A 16,755-nucleotide genomic window follows, 5' to 3' on the forward strand; every position below is an offset into this window, starting at 1 on the left:
CAACAAACTGGAGCTTCCTTGAAGGGCCTCTGCCCATGGGACCACCACGTTGTCATTTTGCCACAGAATCTTGCCTTTCTTCTGTGTTAGTATCACTTGTGGAATTTTCTTCCATGAGCCTCCTTTCTTCTCCTCTCAGGACGTCAACAAGAGTCAACCCCCCGCTACCCCCACTGCAGCCTTCCCCGGGGTCCTAGGACCCCTTCCGTAGCTGACCGAATCTATCCTTCTTCTGTGTTATCCCACACAGAGCATGGGGCTTCTGTCATTACTTTCTGTATCAGAGCCTCATTTGTTAAATCTGGAAAGCAAGGCTGATGGGCCTCTCTGGGTCTTCTCAAGCTTCAAAATTATGTTTTTTTTTTAATTCTTAGGAATAATCGAATGGTTGAAAAATATTATAGTATAGTAGAAAGATTGTGGCTTTGGCACCAGAAGAGGAGTTTGAACATGAGTCAGTTGCTTCTAGCTGAGTGACCTGGGCAGGATGACTTAGCTTGTCTTTGGGCCTCAGTTCCCCCATCTGTAAAATGGAAGTAGGGATGCTATTTACCTCACAAGGCTGGAGAGTCATGTGAAAGTATTTTATAAATAAGTAATGAAATACAGTGTTTGTTCAAGTTATATTAATAAAAAGCTGAGTGAGTCCCTCTCTACTCTAAGGGAAACTCTACCAGTGGTGGATTAAACGTCTTAAAACATACATTTCAGGTTCTCAGAATCATGTCTAACAATCTCCACTGCCTCTCTAACTGTAGGGGAGAAAGAGCTTTCTTTAAAAATCCTCAGGAACCTTAATCCTAACAGTCCCAACCACTTTGGCAACCCTTAGTTGGCTACCAACCCTGTGTTAAGCACTTGCCAGGCATTTGCCACTAAAACAAAATGAAAGAATTAGACAGGCTTATGGTCAAGTCCCTGATTTGCAAATGAGTATTTATGTGATGTTGAGAAATTTGCTTCACTTTTTGAATCTTAGCTTCCTTGTCTATAAATCAACTGCGATAGTGCCTACTATAAAAATTTGTTGTGAAGGGGCACCTGGGTGGCTCAGTCGGTTGAGCATCCGGCTCTTGGTTTCAGCTCAGGTCATGATCTCAGGGTCATGGGATGGAGCCCTGCATCAGGCTCCACACTCAGCAGGGAATCTACTTGAGCTTCTCTTCCTGTGCCCCTCTCCAGCTCATGCCTGCACACACTCTCTCTCTCAAATAAATATTTAAAAAGATTGTTGTGAAAATTAAAATGTGGCAATCCCCTTAATTAAAGTATGCAGACCCAATACCTGACACATAGCAGTCACTCAACAAAAATCATTTCCTTTCTCCTACTTTCCTTTCCCTTTGAACACCAAGATTCTAGAATCCCACAATATAAAACATTCATACGAGTAGGATGTGCAGTAGATGATGGGTATCCTCTAGGGGAGGGATGTCACAGGAAGATCCTACCAGAATCTCCATTCCAACATCACAATTGGGCCCCTGCATGAGCCTTGCGCCCAGTGTGCTCATCACCATAATATTTTACAGTGAGCATTTTTTTTAATAAAAAGAAAGATTATTCTCAATGATGCATGTGATAAATATGCTGGCTTTAAACCTTTTAGAAATATTAAAGGTTTTATAGCTCAATGTTTGACAGACTTGATTAATCCCTTCCACACAGAAGTATTCAGGAGGAGAGCTGAAGTTGGGTTTTAAAGCTCCAAAAGTGTTCTTTGATAAAGGTAAAGAAAAGGTAAAGAGCTTTTAAAAAGAGAGCAAGAAAAGAAATAAAATAAATAAAGTAAAATAAAAAGAGAGCAAGATTCTTATGCCATGCAGAATAGACAAAGAATGCAAAGACCCAGGAGGCTGCACAGTGTGGTGGGAAGCTGGAAGCTGGGGTGGGGGTGGGGGTGAGGCAGGGAGAAGAGTGCTTTAAAATCTCTCTCCTTAGAGGATTTTTCAAATGAAAGGCACAATCCATCCTGACCACAGGGCATAAGTCTCAGAGTTTTCTTCTCTGCTGGGTTCCAAAATGGATGATGTGTGTGTGGGGGTGGGGTGGGGTGCTGAGGGGCAGGACGGTCCAAGGGCAGTACAAACTTCAGAAAGGAATCAAGTGGAATGTACCATCCCCTCCTCATGAGTCCTGGACTCTATAGCAGCCCCCTGCTAGTTCTTCCCTAAACTGACCTCTCTAATCCTCAACTGGATTTTGAGCTTCTCTAAATAGGAAATACTTTTGTTCTTGTTTTTTGTTTGTTTGTTTGTTTTTGGTAACTTTTCTCCCTCAGCACCCACCCTAGCTTTTGTATATAATAGGCATCTAATAAACAGTTGCTAAATGGATAGAGTTGGTGTTTAATAAATCCTCCATTGTCTAATGACATAAGTGGTATAAAAACCCCTACTTAAGAACACTGCTTCAAAAATTATGCACAGACTTCACCTCCTTCTGATTCTCATTCTACAAAAGAAAATCGAGTTTAGGGATGAAACCACTGAGACTTCCAAATAACACCTCATTCCACAAATACTTGCTGAGCGCCATTCCCTGCCAGGTGAGTTGGGACACGGTTCCTAGCTCAGCCACACTGCTGGTAAAGGAGACTTGTCATCATTATGGGAGGTGCCATGATTGAAGCATATATGGGAAAGCATGCAGGACAAAGGAAGGTACACCAAACCCAGCATTTTTGTTCACGGTGGAGGGGAGTGATTAAAACAAAACAAAAAAAATAACCAAAAGCTTTGAGAATGAGTAATGGACTCTAAGCTGAATGTTGAAGGATAATGCCAAGGGAGACTGGGCATGCATACTTCCCCCATATCATGCATACAGTTGTGACCTATGAACTTCCATTTAAACTCCAGATGGAACGGCTTGCTCTGCTAACCAACCTCCCACGCAAAATCTCAAAGTGTCCGCCCACTCTGCTTGGCGGTTTTCTTTGACACCCAAGTCAATGCCCAACCCCAACCCCTACACTGTTTTTATGGGAGCATTTTCCTAACACACGACGCCAACATATTTGTCACAAGATATTATGGGGGCAAAAGTGTAATTCAATTATGTGACTTCATCAATTCAAATGGCTAATGTACAAAGATCTCAGGATGCCATCCAGCTTTCAACTGAGGGCGAATAATTGTTCCATAATTTCTTAATTCTCCCACAAGACAGTTTAAATTAAAGGATGTCAATTTTCAAAACCAGACTGTATTGTATTCTTAAATTGGGCCTGAAATAGCCACAAGATGAAGGGTAATAAGGCAGAGAGAGCAGAGCCCAGAGTGCCTGGTGCTGTGCAAAATTGTTTAATACAGTCAGACCCTTTAATCTTCATATCTACTGATGCAGAAAGCAGCATATTTCTGTCACTTATGATAAGAAACATTACTTTTTAAATTCCTTGGTGAGGTCTGCAGATCTTAGGCAGCCAAGATAGCAGGAATCTCTATTTCTGTGTCTGTGAGCATTTCTTTTTTCCCTTAAATTCGTTTTAATTCTAATCCATTTAGTCTCCAGTCTGAGTCAGAGACAAGTAACCCTGAATGGAACAACACAGGAGGAGAACAAAGGCATGTGCCTTTCAGTTCTCAGATTCTACTGGCAACCACCTCCTTGAACCAGTCCAGGATTAAACGAATAATGAATGTGAGAGTATTAACTATAGGCAGGCAGCTAGTTCCAGAAAGGGAGAGAATGGGAATAGCATTTGAGAGAAATAAAAACACTCTCAAAAGCAGAGGATGTAGCGTGAGGAGGTGATGATTTGAGTTATTTTCATCCAAGAATCCAGTATTTTACTCACACGTGTCCTAGAAAGTTCGGTCAACTGGCTGGGGAAAAGGGGGCTCCAAGGTCTGGACTGAAGAAACTGGACAGTGTTTGCCCAAGACTGCCAGGGCCACGGGTCAGGAATCGTCATCGAGAAAAGCCAAGGACATAGCTGCAATGAAAGATGTCTCTGTCATTTTGAAAGCAAACCGACAAAGGAGAAAGGAGGAGGAAGTACAAAGTTAAGTCATCACAGTGGAGTCTGGGGGGAGCGGCTCAGCATGCAGTGTCATCCCAGTGTATGCGGTGCATGGCGGTGGGCCTCAGGCACAGAGATCCCGAGGAACGGAGCCGATAAACAAAAGGGAAGTTTCAGCATCTCTGTGCCTAGTGTTGTGCTAGACTATGTGGAGGGTACAAAGAATCACATCCATCAGTCTGTATTTTAAAAATCTGGACTAGGTTATCCACACACGGGCTAAGATTCAAAAGGTACACATGGTATGAATCTATTTGTAGGACAAACACCCAGCATGAAATTATTGGGTAAAGAAAACATTTTCTATTTTGATAGATATTATCAAATTACCATCCATGAAGGCTGTACAATTTTACAGTCCCTTTAGGAACATATGAAGAAACACCTTTCCCTCGCCCTCACCAACAGAGCCTGTCTTGGTTCTTTATTTAAAGAGACGTGGGATATAAGGCATAATAATGACAATAATAATGCTAATATTAATGAATGGTCATAGCACTTTAAGTACAGTTCTTAGTCTTTATATATATTAATCCATTTATTCCTAGCAGCAACCTACTGATATAGGTACTATTATTATCGTCACTAAACACAGAAGGAAACAAAAACACAGAGAATCTTGTTGGTGACCACTGTTGTGCAGGGCAGAGCTGAGGTTCTGGTGCTGGCACCCTCTTCAAGGCCCAAACTCTTAACCATTAGCTCTTACGCCAGAGGTGGGATATTACCTATGGTATGTGTTATAACAGGGACACACAACTAGGAAACCTGAGGGGGTGTGTGTGCATGGGGACTCAGAGACACCAGTTCTTTCCATCTTTTTTTTTTTTTCCAAGATTTTATTTATTTATCTGACAGAGAGAGACACAGCAAGAGAGGAAACAAGCAGGGGGAGTGGGTGAGGGAGAAGCAGGCTTCCCACTGAGCAGGGAGCCCGATGTGGGGCTCAATCCCAGGACCCTGGGATCATGACCTGAGCCGAAGGCAGACGCTTAACGACTGAGCCACCCAGGTGCCCCCAGTTCTTTCCATCTTAATGGAAGCAGACACAGGCTATACCTGGGAAAATGTTGGGCTATCATGATTAATATGCAGAACTCTATGAAGAACAGGTTGACTTTTTCTTACTTTTCTTTCCTACTCCTTTCAGTACAAAAACATTATCCCATAAATTTTCATGATGTGTTAGAAAGGTCAAAGCTCCAAATTTAAGGGGCGGTGTGGTCCCAAAAGCATGATACTTTCAGTAACACAGACCTGGGTTCAAGTCCAAGTTATACCACTGGTTAGCTGGATGACTTTAAGCAAGTTATATGACTTCTTTGAATCTCAGTTTTCTTCAAATGGAAAAAAAAAAATGAGTTTATGACCCTAGGAAAATTTTTACAATGACTAATACAAAAAAACCCAATGCCAAACACTCAGCAAATACCATTAGTTGTAGATAACTTGTACCTATTAAATCTTACTTTCCCAGCTTCTCTTTGCAGACTTTCTGGTTTCATCAAATTAGTTTACTTTTCTCAAATATGATGGAGTTTTCCAGTCTACCTGCATTTCTGTGTTCTATTCTCTCTTGCTAAAATACTCCCCTTGTCCCCAGGTCTTGTACCTATCTGTTAAATCTTACTTTTCCTGCTTCTCTTTGCAGACCTTCTGATTTCATCAAATTAGTTTACTTTTCTCAAATATGATGGAGTTTTCCAGTCTACCTGCATTTCTGTGTTCTATTCTCTCTTGCTAAAATACTCCCCTTGTCCCCAGGTCCTACCTGTAGGAATTCTACCATTAAGCCAGCCAGATCTACATCAAATGCCACCAACTACACGAAGTGTTTCTTGACCCATGCCCTCTGCAATGCCCCTAAGTGGTTTGAATTCCTAAGTACTATTGCATTCCTAAGTATTATTGGGCTCTAGTACTTCTAAGACACTAATCATCATAATACCAATAGTTAACAAATGCTTTAGAATGTACCAGGCACTGTTCTAAGCATTTCATATATTTCATATCTCACTTAATCCTCTTCACATGTGATAGGTACCGTGATCATCCCCACTTAGACATAGTCCCGAATGCCAGTCATTATTAGCGCGTCTCGCCTGCACAGAGGCACTGAAGTCTCTAAAGGGCAAAGAGGCCACAAGCATAATATTTGAACCTGTAGGCTTTGGAGTGAAAACACCTTTGTTTCAGCCTTGGTCCTGATCCGATCAACTGTGTGCTATAGTTACCAAATCTCTCTAAATTTTAATTTCTAAAAGGGGATGCAGATAATACCAACTTCAAGGCTTACTTGAGTTTGCAGATGTAAGAATTTGGAACAGTGTGTGGCAAGTGGTGAACACGTGAATGCCAGCTTATATTATTCTTATTTAAATAGCATAGAGTAGGTTCCAGCAAAAGGCTTGCTCCCCCACTTTGCATTCACTCTTCCCTCTGCCTGTACTGCCTTGTCCCATCCTCACTCATCATCCCACTGCCAACTTGAAGAACTCAGTGCCTAGCTCTGTAGGATCTAGAGCACTAGCTTCTCCTGTTCCGCCAAGTCTTCCTTGGAGGCCCCCTCTCCAATTCCCAATTCTCTTGCGTGGAGATTCCTGCTCAGAACTAGGAGGTCTAGGAAGATAGGGACTTCATCTTAATTATTTTTAATCCCTATCACTTAGCACACTATTTGCATAAGCGGGGTAAGCTCTTAGTGCCCATTAAGTGATTAAAAAGATGAATTAAAAATAAATACCTGAATGGTAAGAGGAAAAGTTACCAATTCTTAATTCACTACTATATAATTCACTGAAAAGTCATTCAATATCCCAATCAAAGCATAAAAAAGAAACTCTACTAAAACTAAATGTTTTATAAAAATGGATGAGAGGGTTCTGTAAGGAACCCACTGCATTCCTATCAGCTGCATATTCACTCAGCACACTGCCAGGCTATTGATGTTTTAGTGATAGACACTGCAAAATGATAGATTCACCAGCAAATCATAAACTGAAGACATTAACAGACATGCTGTTAGGGAACTCAGATATAAACAGAATATTATGGGAGGAAAATAATAATTAACTTGTAAGGAGAGGGGCAAATAAACATTCTATTAAAGGGGACAAAATCCCAACTAAATTTAATCTCCTTCCGTTACGTTATGAGCATTAAAATTAATGGTGTTCGTTTTTCTGTGGTTTGGGTAGTCATTGTATTTAAAGCTGAAGTTAACTTCACAAGGAAAAAAAAAAATAAATTAAACGTGCCGGTGTCTCAGGAAACTTCATTTTCTGAGTGAATAGCCAAGTTGATGCACATCACCAGAATGTCTGACAATCAGTTTTCCATACTGGTGTGTTCTAAATGGGAAAGGAAACCAACTCTTAATTTAAATTATATTGCAAATCACTTCTTGCCTGCTGAATGGCATTCAGCTGCAGTAGTTGCCTTTCACATAGGGCCCCAAATACAACATTGGCTGATTAATGCTAATTTTGAAATGTTTTCTTGGGGGGGGTGGGCACTCAATCTTGGTGCATATGAGGCTAAGGAAATTCTATGGTGGGTGACTGATTCAAAGGCCAACGGCATATTTGCCATCAGATAAAAATGTAGATTCACAAACATACCAAGACAAGTCAATTATTCTCTGATTCACTATTTCCTGGGTCCCTTTGTGTAAAGAAAACTATTTATACTCCCCATCAGATGGATACACAGAATCATAGTAAACACGCCCCTGATTCCACTATTGTATATTATATTTCCCACGGCACCTTCCATTGCGGAAGTCATTAGTTTTGGTCTTTTTATTCTCGATTTATCAAAACAGACATTTTGCTAGTGAGCTCAGTTTTGCTCCCAAATGCAAAACAGCAGACACGATTTTTGACCAACTGAAGAAAAGAAACAAAACATGCTTTGTAATCTTTTGGTGAGAGTGACTGGGAATTTGTTCTTCTCTACTTAAATGACTGATACATACATAAACACTAAAATCAGAACTCAAAAGCTTAGGATTCTTTTCCCCTTCCCCAGCTTAAAAGTTCAAAGAGACAAACCAACCCATCCTTGTCTTTTGAATTACTCCCAAGACAATGAATTCAAATCAGATAATCCAAAATGAGGAAACTGATCAGAAACAACACCTGAGAAAACAACAAATTAACACCAGCCATCATCATATTTCACTTGTCAAATCGGCAATAGTCTGTAAAAAGAAAATAATACTCAGTGTGCAAGGGTTCTGGGGACAGATTCTCCTAGGCAGGGAGAATCCTGCGCCTGGCCACCTATCACAGGACAGCATGCTCCCTGCATGCACACTGTTGTCATTGATAAGGAGTTTGTGATATAGATGGGAGGTTCAGATTTTTTTTTTTTAATATTTATTTTGGAGGGAAAAGGAGGGATAGAAGAGGGGAGGAGAGTAGGAAGGCGGGAAGGGGTGAGAGAGAGTGCGCGCACAAGCACACATGGCGGGGGGAGGGGCAGAAGGAGAGGGAGAAGCGGACTCCCCTGCTGAGCTCCATCTCAGGACCCTGAGATCATGACCTAAGCCAAAGGCAGACAGACACTTAACTGACTGAGCCACCCAGGCACCCCTAGGGATGGGAGTTTTTCTCAGATGGTCTGGCGTGGGATCCTAGCTCTAGCATTGTGACTGTATTACCCCGGGTACATTCCCTTCCTTTTGTGAGCCTGAGGTTTCTACTTGCAGCATTATCATGAGGATTTGAGGTTAACTACCTTGCAGTATAGTTAGTGTCTGTCGTAGACACTTCATAAATGAGGGCGATTATTATAAGCACTTGAGATATCAGTATCGGTACATCTAATGGACTAATTTATATATGTGTCAATAGCCAGTATGCCATAAGATCATGTTTTCTGTTGTGTGTGATTCAGTGTATTTCTATAGCTGAAAGCTAATTTCCACATTTGGTCTCTGACCTTTAAAATTACTCAATGTGCTGCTCTCAAGTGACATAATCTTTTCCATACTTGACACTGATTTGCAAAATTTGATGTCCGGAGGGCTAAAACATAATCTTCATGAACAAGAGAACAGTGTAACAATCCTGGAACTATCTCATTAAATCTGACCACAGCAAAGTCTTGGTGACCATCAAGGGACTAGCCTTCTGCTATCACAGGACCTTCAGGCAGGTGAACCATGAAGAGGCTCCTGTGAGAAGGTTCCAAAGCCCCAGTGAATACATGATGCACTCTGTGCATAGAATGAAGAAGGGGTTCTCAAACTGCATATTAGAGTCACGTGGGGGAACTTTACAACTTACTGAAATTCAGGCACCACCCAACCCAGTGAATCACAGTCTCTGGGGGTGGAGCCTGCACCCTGGAAAACTTTTACAAGCTCTCCAGGTCACTGTCATGTGTAGCATGGGTTGAAAAAAAAAAAAAAAAATCACTGGGCTAAAGAAATATTCTGATTGGTTGATGGTCTTTAAACGTGGTGATCATTCTTTTCATAAGAAGGCTGAAAATTATAGAAGCAACAAGAAAAACAGAACCCAAGAAAGAAGAGATGAAGGGAGGAAGAAGGGGATGATCTTTAGGTGGGGGGCAGTGGGGCAAGTGCTCATTAAAGCAGGGGGCGGTGCTGCCCTGAGGATCTTAGAGACTGCAGGTCTGCAGTCTGGGGGAGAGCAGCCATGGATATACATCATCTCTCCAGCTTTTGCTAGGGAAATACCCCTCCTGGGGGAAGGAGAGAACAGGAGGTAGGGGTAAATGGGGAGGCGGTGTGTGGATAAACTGAGGAAAGAAAGTCAATTCTGTTGCCAAGTGTACAGCCCTAGCTCTTCACCTCTGACTGCCAACCTCATTTGTACCTCCATACCTTTCCACGTTCTGTTCCTTCCACCCCAGATGCTACTTTCTCCTTCTCCACCATGCAAAGGCCATCAAATATCACCTCCTATGTGAATCCTTTCCCGATTTCCTCTGGCACAATTAACTGCTCGTCTAGTCAGTCAATGAGCATTTCTCTCAGAACATTTTGTATATTCCCCTTGGTCACAACTCATTACATTATATTAGTCTGTAGTTTATGCATATGCCCTGCATGCTCAGTTCTGGTTGTTTTCTGTGTCTCATCTTTGGTTGCTGCAACAGTGCCTGGCATACAGTATAAATTCAGGATTTTTTTTAAAGGAGCCTGCAGCACCATAGTAGACATATTGCTGTGGTCTGCACACATCCTTGTCATAGCTGGCCCATCCTATAGGATTCTGGAGGAAGTGTCAATCACAATGACTTATCTGTCCACTGGCCTTAGGGGTCAGCAGGTGACCCAGGCAGGGTAATTAAGAGTCTTGCCACAAGAAGTGATATATGGAGACTGAGGAAGAGAGCCCCTGTTCCAAGGCCTATAAGGATCTTACCTGAGACTGCCAAAATTATCTTGTTAGCCACAAACACAGAGCTCCTTTGGCAGGAATGAATACTGCTAAATTTTGACACATTGAGAAACAGAGAGAGGTATAATCCCTAGATGGAGAGAGAGAGAGAAGATGGACCCTGATGAAGTCATTGAGCACCTAGATGCAACCATGCCTGGTATTCAACCATCACTTCCAGACTTCCAAGGGACCTGTGCCGATAAAGTCATAATTTTGCTTGTATTAGTGTTGGATTTGTCACTTGCAGCGGAAGTTACTTGCACCAACTCAATCATATTGCAATAATGATACTGATGACAAAGACCCCAGTCATAAAAAATTACATTTGATTCTTCTGTTTGTGAAATCAGTAGAAAATAAGTTCATTTTAAAACAAAGGTTTTCAAACTGTTCACAGGGTGCAAGGTATCTGTGGAGGACTCTCGGGGAACAAATTACGGATAAATTGAAAGGCAAGTGCCATGGGCTTGGTCTGCTCCTTTCTTTTTTAATTGAAGTAACTCTTTATTCTGTTTTATATGTTGGGATTCCCTATTTCTACTTAAAAAAAAGTTTCCACTGTTAAAAACAAAACAAGAAGGGTGAAAACAAATGCATTAAAGTGTATCCTCAAAAACAGTATATTTTAAATATTTCCTCACATCACACATTAGCCCTCAGCTACCTGAAAACTTCACTTGCTTGGAATGACTCATTCTGTAAAGGATCTGAGGAAATGAAGTTTTGCTGTAATTGAACAGACGGCTGGAAACATTGGACAAAGACAGAAAAACACCACCACCATTCCTGAGATACGACAGGACGTTTTGTCTCCAAACCCTCATCCACAGGGAACAATCCCAAATGCTATTTGAGTGTGTTGTAAGAAATCCCTACGTGGGTAAGACTAGAAGGTTCAGCATTCGGTAGTCTTTGGAAAATGGAACCAGACAGAAACCCTTAAAAAGGGTTATGAACAAAAACTTCTGAAGAGTAGCTTTGTAAACTCAGTCCCTAAATCATGCTTGCCTTGTCTGCCTTCCTCACTGCTGACCTGTTCAGCCGGAGCCATTTTCTGATCATCTTCAAACTCATTTCCTCCTCTCCACGTTCACTGCCTCTGAGTCTCACCTTTTTCAGAAATCCCTCCTGGGCCTCCACCTGCACCGGCTCCGCCACCCTCTAGCTGCCTCATGGCGGCCACGTTGAGCCCCTGCACACAGAATGCGACCCCAGTTCTGGCTTCACTGCTGCTTCGAACCTGCCAAAGCCTGAGGTTGTGTCCTCCTCCCGGCGCCTTGCTTTTGCACAGCTCCTCTCCTCTCCCACCGCTGCCTGTTGCAAACACAGCCCCACAACCCAGACCTACAAGGGCTTGTCTCCTGACCTCAGTGCCTTTTACAGGGAGGTGCAGCCAGGACTCCGAATCACTATTCTATACCAGTGTTTCTCCATTTTTAAAGTTGGCTTAAACTGGTGATGGGTATTAAAGAGGTCACGTTCTGTGTGGAGCACTGGGTGTTATGCACAAACAATGAATCATGGAACACTACATCAAGAACTAGTGATGTAATGTATGGTGATTAACATAACAATAAAAAATTAAAAAAAATAAAGTTGGCTTAAAAAAAAATTACCTGTGCCTCTTGTTAAAACACAGGTTCTGATTCAGTCAGTCTGGGGTGAGGCCCAAGGTGCTTCATTCCTAACAAGCCCCCAGATGATGCTGACGCTGCTGGGGAAGGGACTATGCTTTTTGAATAGCAAGATCGGCTATCACTGAGAGAGGAAACCTTGCCTAAATAACCTCCCCTCACCCTCACTCGCCTGCCCTCTAGAATTAGGTACATCTGAAAGCCTCTGCTTGCAATCAGATGATGATGATGATAGCAGTTAATACCGAGCGCTCACAATGAACCCCTCGGTGTTCCTAGGGCTTTGGCTTTAGAACTCATCTGTTCAGCACAACCACGCTATGCTAGTATTATCACTGTCATTTTTAAGACAGGAAACTGAGACACACAGGCTGAGTAACTCACCCAGGGCCACACAGCTGGTAAATAGGGGAGGTTGGCTTAAAGTCTGGCCAGTTGTCTCTGGAGCCCACACATTTTTACCCAGTGCTACTCTGGAGAATTCCCAACTGACAGAGAGTCCTGCCTGTGCTTCCTCAGCTCTTTCTGCTTTCCTCTGTCCCAACACACACAATAATATATTACAGTAGACTGTATGCTTACCAGTCTCTCCACATCAGACAGTGAGTTCTTCAAGACTGGGATCCTTTCTGATTTAATTCTGAATCCCAGGCACCCCCAGCAATTCCTGTCATCTAGTTGATGCTAGTGACATATTTCTAAGCTCCTGAGTTGCACAAACATTCATAGAACTTACAATGTTTCCATCCCTCTCTGACAAAGGTTACTTTGATTTCAGGGGATCTGAAACTTAAGAGCGAGCATCAGAATCACAGAGAGGGCTTGTTAAAACGCTGATTGCTGGAGCCCACCCCCAGAGTTGGCTTCAGTAAGTTTAGTGTGGCTCCTGAAAACTTGCATTCTGAAAGGTTCCCAGGTGATAGTGATACTGCTGGTCTGAGAATCACACTTTGAGGACCACTGCTTTATTTACCTCCTTCTAGGTATCAGCTTCCTTTCACAAAGGATCCTAAGGCAGGACACAGAATGTCCCATTTCAGGGGGAGATAAGGAAAACTCAGTGACCCGAGAGAATGTTTACCTCTCCTATTCAGGGGCATAAACAAAGCCTAAAATAAATATCATAGCAGTTTACTAACAACTCAGAGACTTGTTTTATTTTCTATTGAAAAAAAAATCAAGCGAATTAGCAAAGGGCATTGAAAGCAGAAACCAAAATCAAATGGGGAATTTGGTTCTAGATACTGCTACTTAGTCAGCCTTCTGTGTACTGTGTACATTTCACTTTGATTCTCTGTGCTAAGCACTCAGGATACAGAGTAAGCCAGACAGGCCTCTGGAAGTATACAGTCTAGCAGGAAAGGGGGCAAAAAATATGCAAACATATAAAGAAAGGAAATAATTACAGATAGGGAAATGTTCTAGTAGGGAAATAAGCAATATGTTAAGGGAGAGGACAATGGTGGGGGAAGGCAGTGCTCATTTAAGGCAGGGAGGGTGTGCAGGCCTCTTTAAGAGAGTTGTATCTTCAACTGAGCCCCCAAGAATGAGAAAATGTCAGCCTGTGACTAGCCAGGAAAGAATGTTCCAGACAGAGGGGAGCAAAGGTAAGCACCCTGGTCTCAGAAGGGGGTTGACATGTTTTTGAACCCTAAAGGAGGCCAGTGTGCTTGAAGCATAGGTGTGAGGCGGGCCTTTGTACTGCTGGGGAAGTCTGGGTTGTAGTCTCAGTGCAATAGGAAGGAACTAGGAAGGTTTCAGAAGAAAAGTGTCATATCTGATTTGCATTTGAAAAAGATCACTCAGGCTGCCCTGTGGAGAAAGATTTGTAAGGGGCAACAGCAATAGGGAAAGGATCAGTCAGGAGTTAATCTTACTATGCAATGTGCAACATGAAACACCTAACAGCTTGTAGGGGGTGGGAGCGGGGAGAGGTTTATCAGCTGCACCAATTAAAACTTTACAGCCTGTTGAAATAATCCACTTGCATCACACTGTTTAAAGACAACATCCATAAACCAGTCTGGGCTAATTGTAGCAAGTTGCTACAATGCAGACCTCTAGCTCGCTGGAAAAGTCCATGGAAGACTTGTACTGAGAGCATCCTTACCAGAATGGGCATGTAGAATCCTCCAGAAGGGAAGATTTAAAGAACATGGTGGCCCTCTGAGAGCTGAAAAAGTAGATCATGAGGCACTATTTTTCTGTCTTAAAAAATTAGGTCTTTTTAAATTAGAAATGAAATTCAAGTCTATAGATGATTGTCAGTAACAATGGCCAACACTTGGCCCACGTACAGAGCCCTGTTGTCCTAAACACTGACACATATGTACACATTCAATCCACCCATGAGGCAGGCACTATGATTCCACCGTCCTCCTTTGATAGATAAGGAAATCTGAGGCACAGAAAGGGTAAGTAATTTGCCCAAGATTACACAGGTGGTAGGTGTTGGAGATGAGGCTTGAAATCAGGCAGTCTGGTTCAGGAGTTGTGGCCTTAATCATCATACTTTTGCTTCTAGAGAATTTGCAAAATAAGAAAAAGTAACTGTAGTCACTGAGAAGGAGACCCCACATTATAAGTTTTATTGTATCATCAACGTAATTCCTGGGTCAGAGTAACCTAGCTCTGACGATGAGCTGATACCGGATACTGAGCTTCATTGTCTGCTGTTTTGCAGTAAAGAAAAGAGACAAAATCAGAGACAGAAACTGAGTTCTGAGATAATAGCCTCATACCAATGATATATGCAAACACAAAAAAAATGTATACTGCTCTTTTTATTTTTATTCATTTATTTATTTATAAATATTGTATTTATTTTTCTGAGAGAGAGAGAGAGAGAATGAGTGGGGAAGGGGGAGAAGGAGAAGGAGAGGGAGAGAATCCCAAGCAGACTCCACACTGAGCATGGAGCCCCCCGCCACAGGGTGGGGGTTCAATCCCACGACCCCGAGATCATGACCTGAACCGAAACCAAAAGTTAGGCACCCAACCGACTCAGCCACCCAGGCTGCCCCACAGTGCTGTTTTTAAAAGACTCTGCAGCTGGGTTAGCCTGGTGATGGGTACTAAGGAGGGCACATACCGCATGGAGCACTGGGTGTTATCCGCAAACAATGAATCATGGAACACTACATCGAAAACTGATGATGTAATGTATGGTGATTAACATAACATAATAAAATAAAAAAAGAGACTCTGCAGAAGCTCAATAAAATTTTATATAACTTTAGATCCTGTGGAACAGTTATCAAAACTCAGTTTTCCTAAAATGAGGGAGAGAACGTTTCAGAAGAAAGAATGCAGCTAGACCCTACAACATGGTGGTTGCAGGAGCCAACCCGGCCCCTGGCTGGTAGTGGGGTTGAGATCTAATTCACGGTGGCACTGCCAGAGCCAAGGACAGTGCCTGGCATACAATACCTGTGATAAAATTGGCTGAGTGAAATGGGCAATTGCCTTGAGGTCCCTGCTATACAGCTTACTAACTAGAGGACTTTGGTTCTGTCACTTAACCCTTCTAGGCTTCAGTTTATCCATGTGCAAATCAAAGATATTATCTACCCTGCATCATTACCATGTGTATAGGGAAAGGGGCAGGAAGGAGGTGAAGATCCTAGATCAGTGCTTAGCCCAGGATATAGACTCAGTAAGTGGTAACTGCTACTCTCTTGTTTTACTTGCTTTTAGACTTGAAAACTAGCATTAAGGCCAAACAAGTTAGAAAAACAAAGTCTTTAACATAAAAGCATGATTGCAGTCAGCCTTCTGAGAAGTATTTTACAAAAAAAAAAAAAAAATATTCTTTTCCAGTTAACAAAAAATATAGAACCAAAGTGACTTGATAGAGAAATTTGAGAGTTAGTTCAATGTCATGGTTAAAGGAATAGACTCTGGACCAAAGCTCAGCCTCACCACTTATTAGCTGTGTGACCTTGGGTGAGTTACTGAACATGTCTGGGCCTCAGTTCTCTCATCTGTAAGATGGGAATGTTAATAGTAACCTGCTTCATGGAATTGTTGTGAGTACTAAATGAGATAGCATATATAAGGCATTTAAAAGGCCTAAAAGGATGTGAGCACTCAGAGTTTTAACTACTGTGATTATTATGTTGTTTTCACAGTATATGTTTAGGGCAAAATCAGGAAAGTTGTAAAAATATGCAAAACACTGGGCTCATGGTTTGTGTCTGCATGTGGTTAACAAAGTAACCAACTCCAAAGAAAGAGAGACTATTTCAAACTATATTACAAAGCTATCATAATCAAAATATAGTACTGGCATGAAAATGGACACACAGATCAATAAAATAGAATAGAGAGCCCACATATGTATTATATATGTAGTCACACATATGTAGTCAATTAATCTATGACAAAGGAAGCTGGAATGGAGAAAAGACAGTCTAGTCTCTTCAATAAATGGTGTTGGGAAAACTGGACTGCTACATGTAAAACAATGAAACTGGACTACTTTCTTACACGATATACAAAAGCAAATTCAAAATAGATTCAAGATTTAAATGTAAGATCTGAAACCATAAAAAATCCTAGAAGAGAACATAGGTAGTAAGCTCTTTGACATCGTCTTAGCAATATTTTTTTTGGCTCTGTCTCTTCAGGCAAGGGCAACAAAAGCTAAAATTAACATGGGACTACATCGAACTAAAAA

General features: G+C 41.9%; 1 protein-coding gene across 4 annotated transcripts in view; it reads right to left on the minus strand.

The window, feature by feature from the left end:
* Positions 1-16,755, minus strand: part of DAB1 (DAB adaptor protein 1) — a 1,151,191-nt gene that overhangs the window by 807,812 nt on the left and 326,624 nt on the right. For all 4 annotated transcript variants that reach the window (XM_027568673.2, XM_027568671.1, XM_027568672.2 and 1 more), the window contains exon 3: positions 3,803-3,940. The gene's annotated coding sequence lies outside the window, so the exon portion shown is untranslated. The remainder of the gene's footprint in view (positions 1-3,802; positions 3,941-16,755) is intronic.

This window comes from Zalophus californianus, chromosome 4, assembly GCF_009762305.2.
Source record: "Zalophus californianus isolate mZalCal1 chromosome 4, mZalCal1.pri.v2, whole genome shotgun sequence".
NCBI lineage: Eukaryota > Metazoa > Chordata > Mammalia > Carnivora > Otariidae > Zalophus > Zalophus californianus.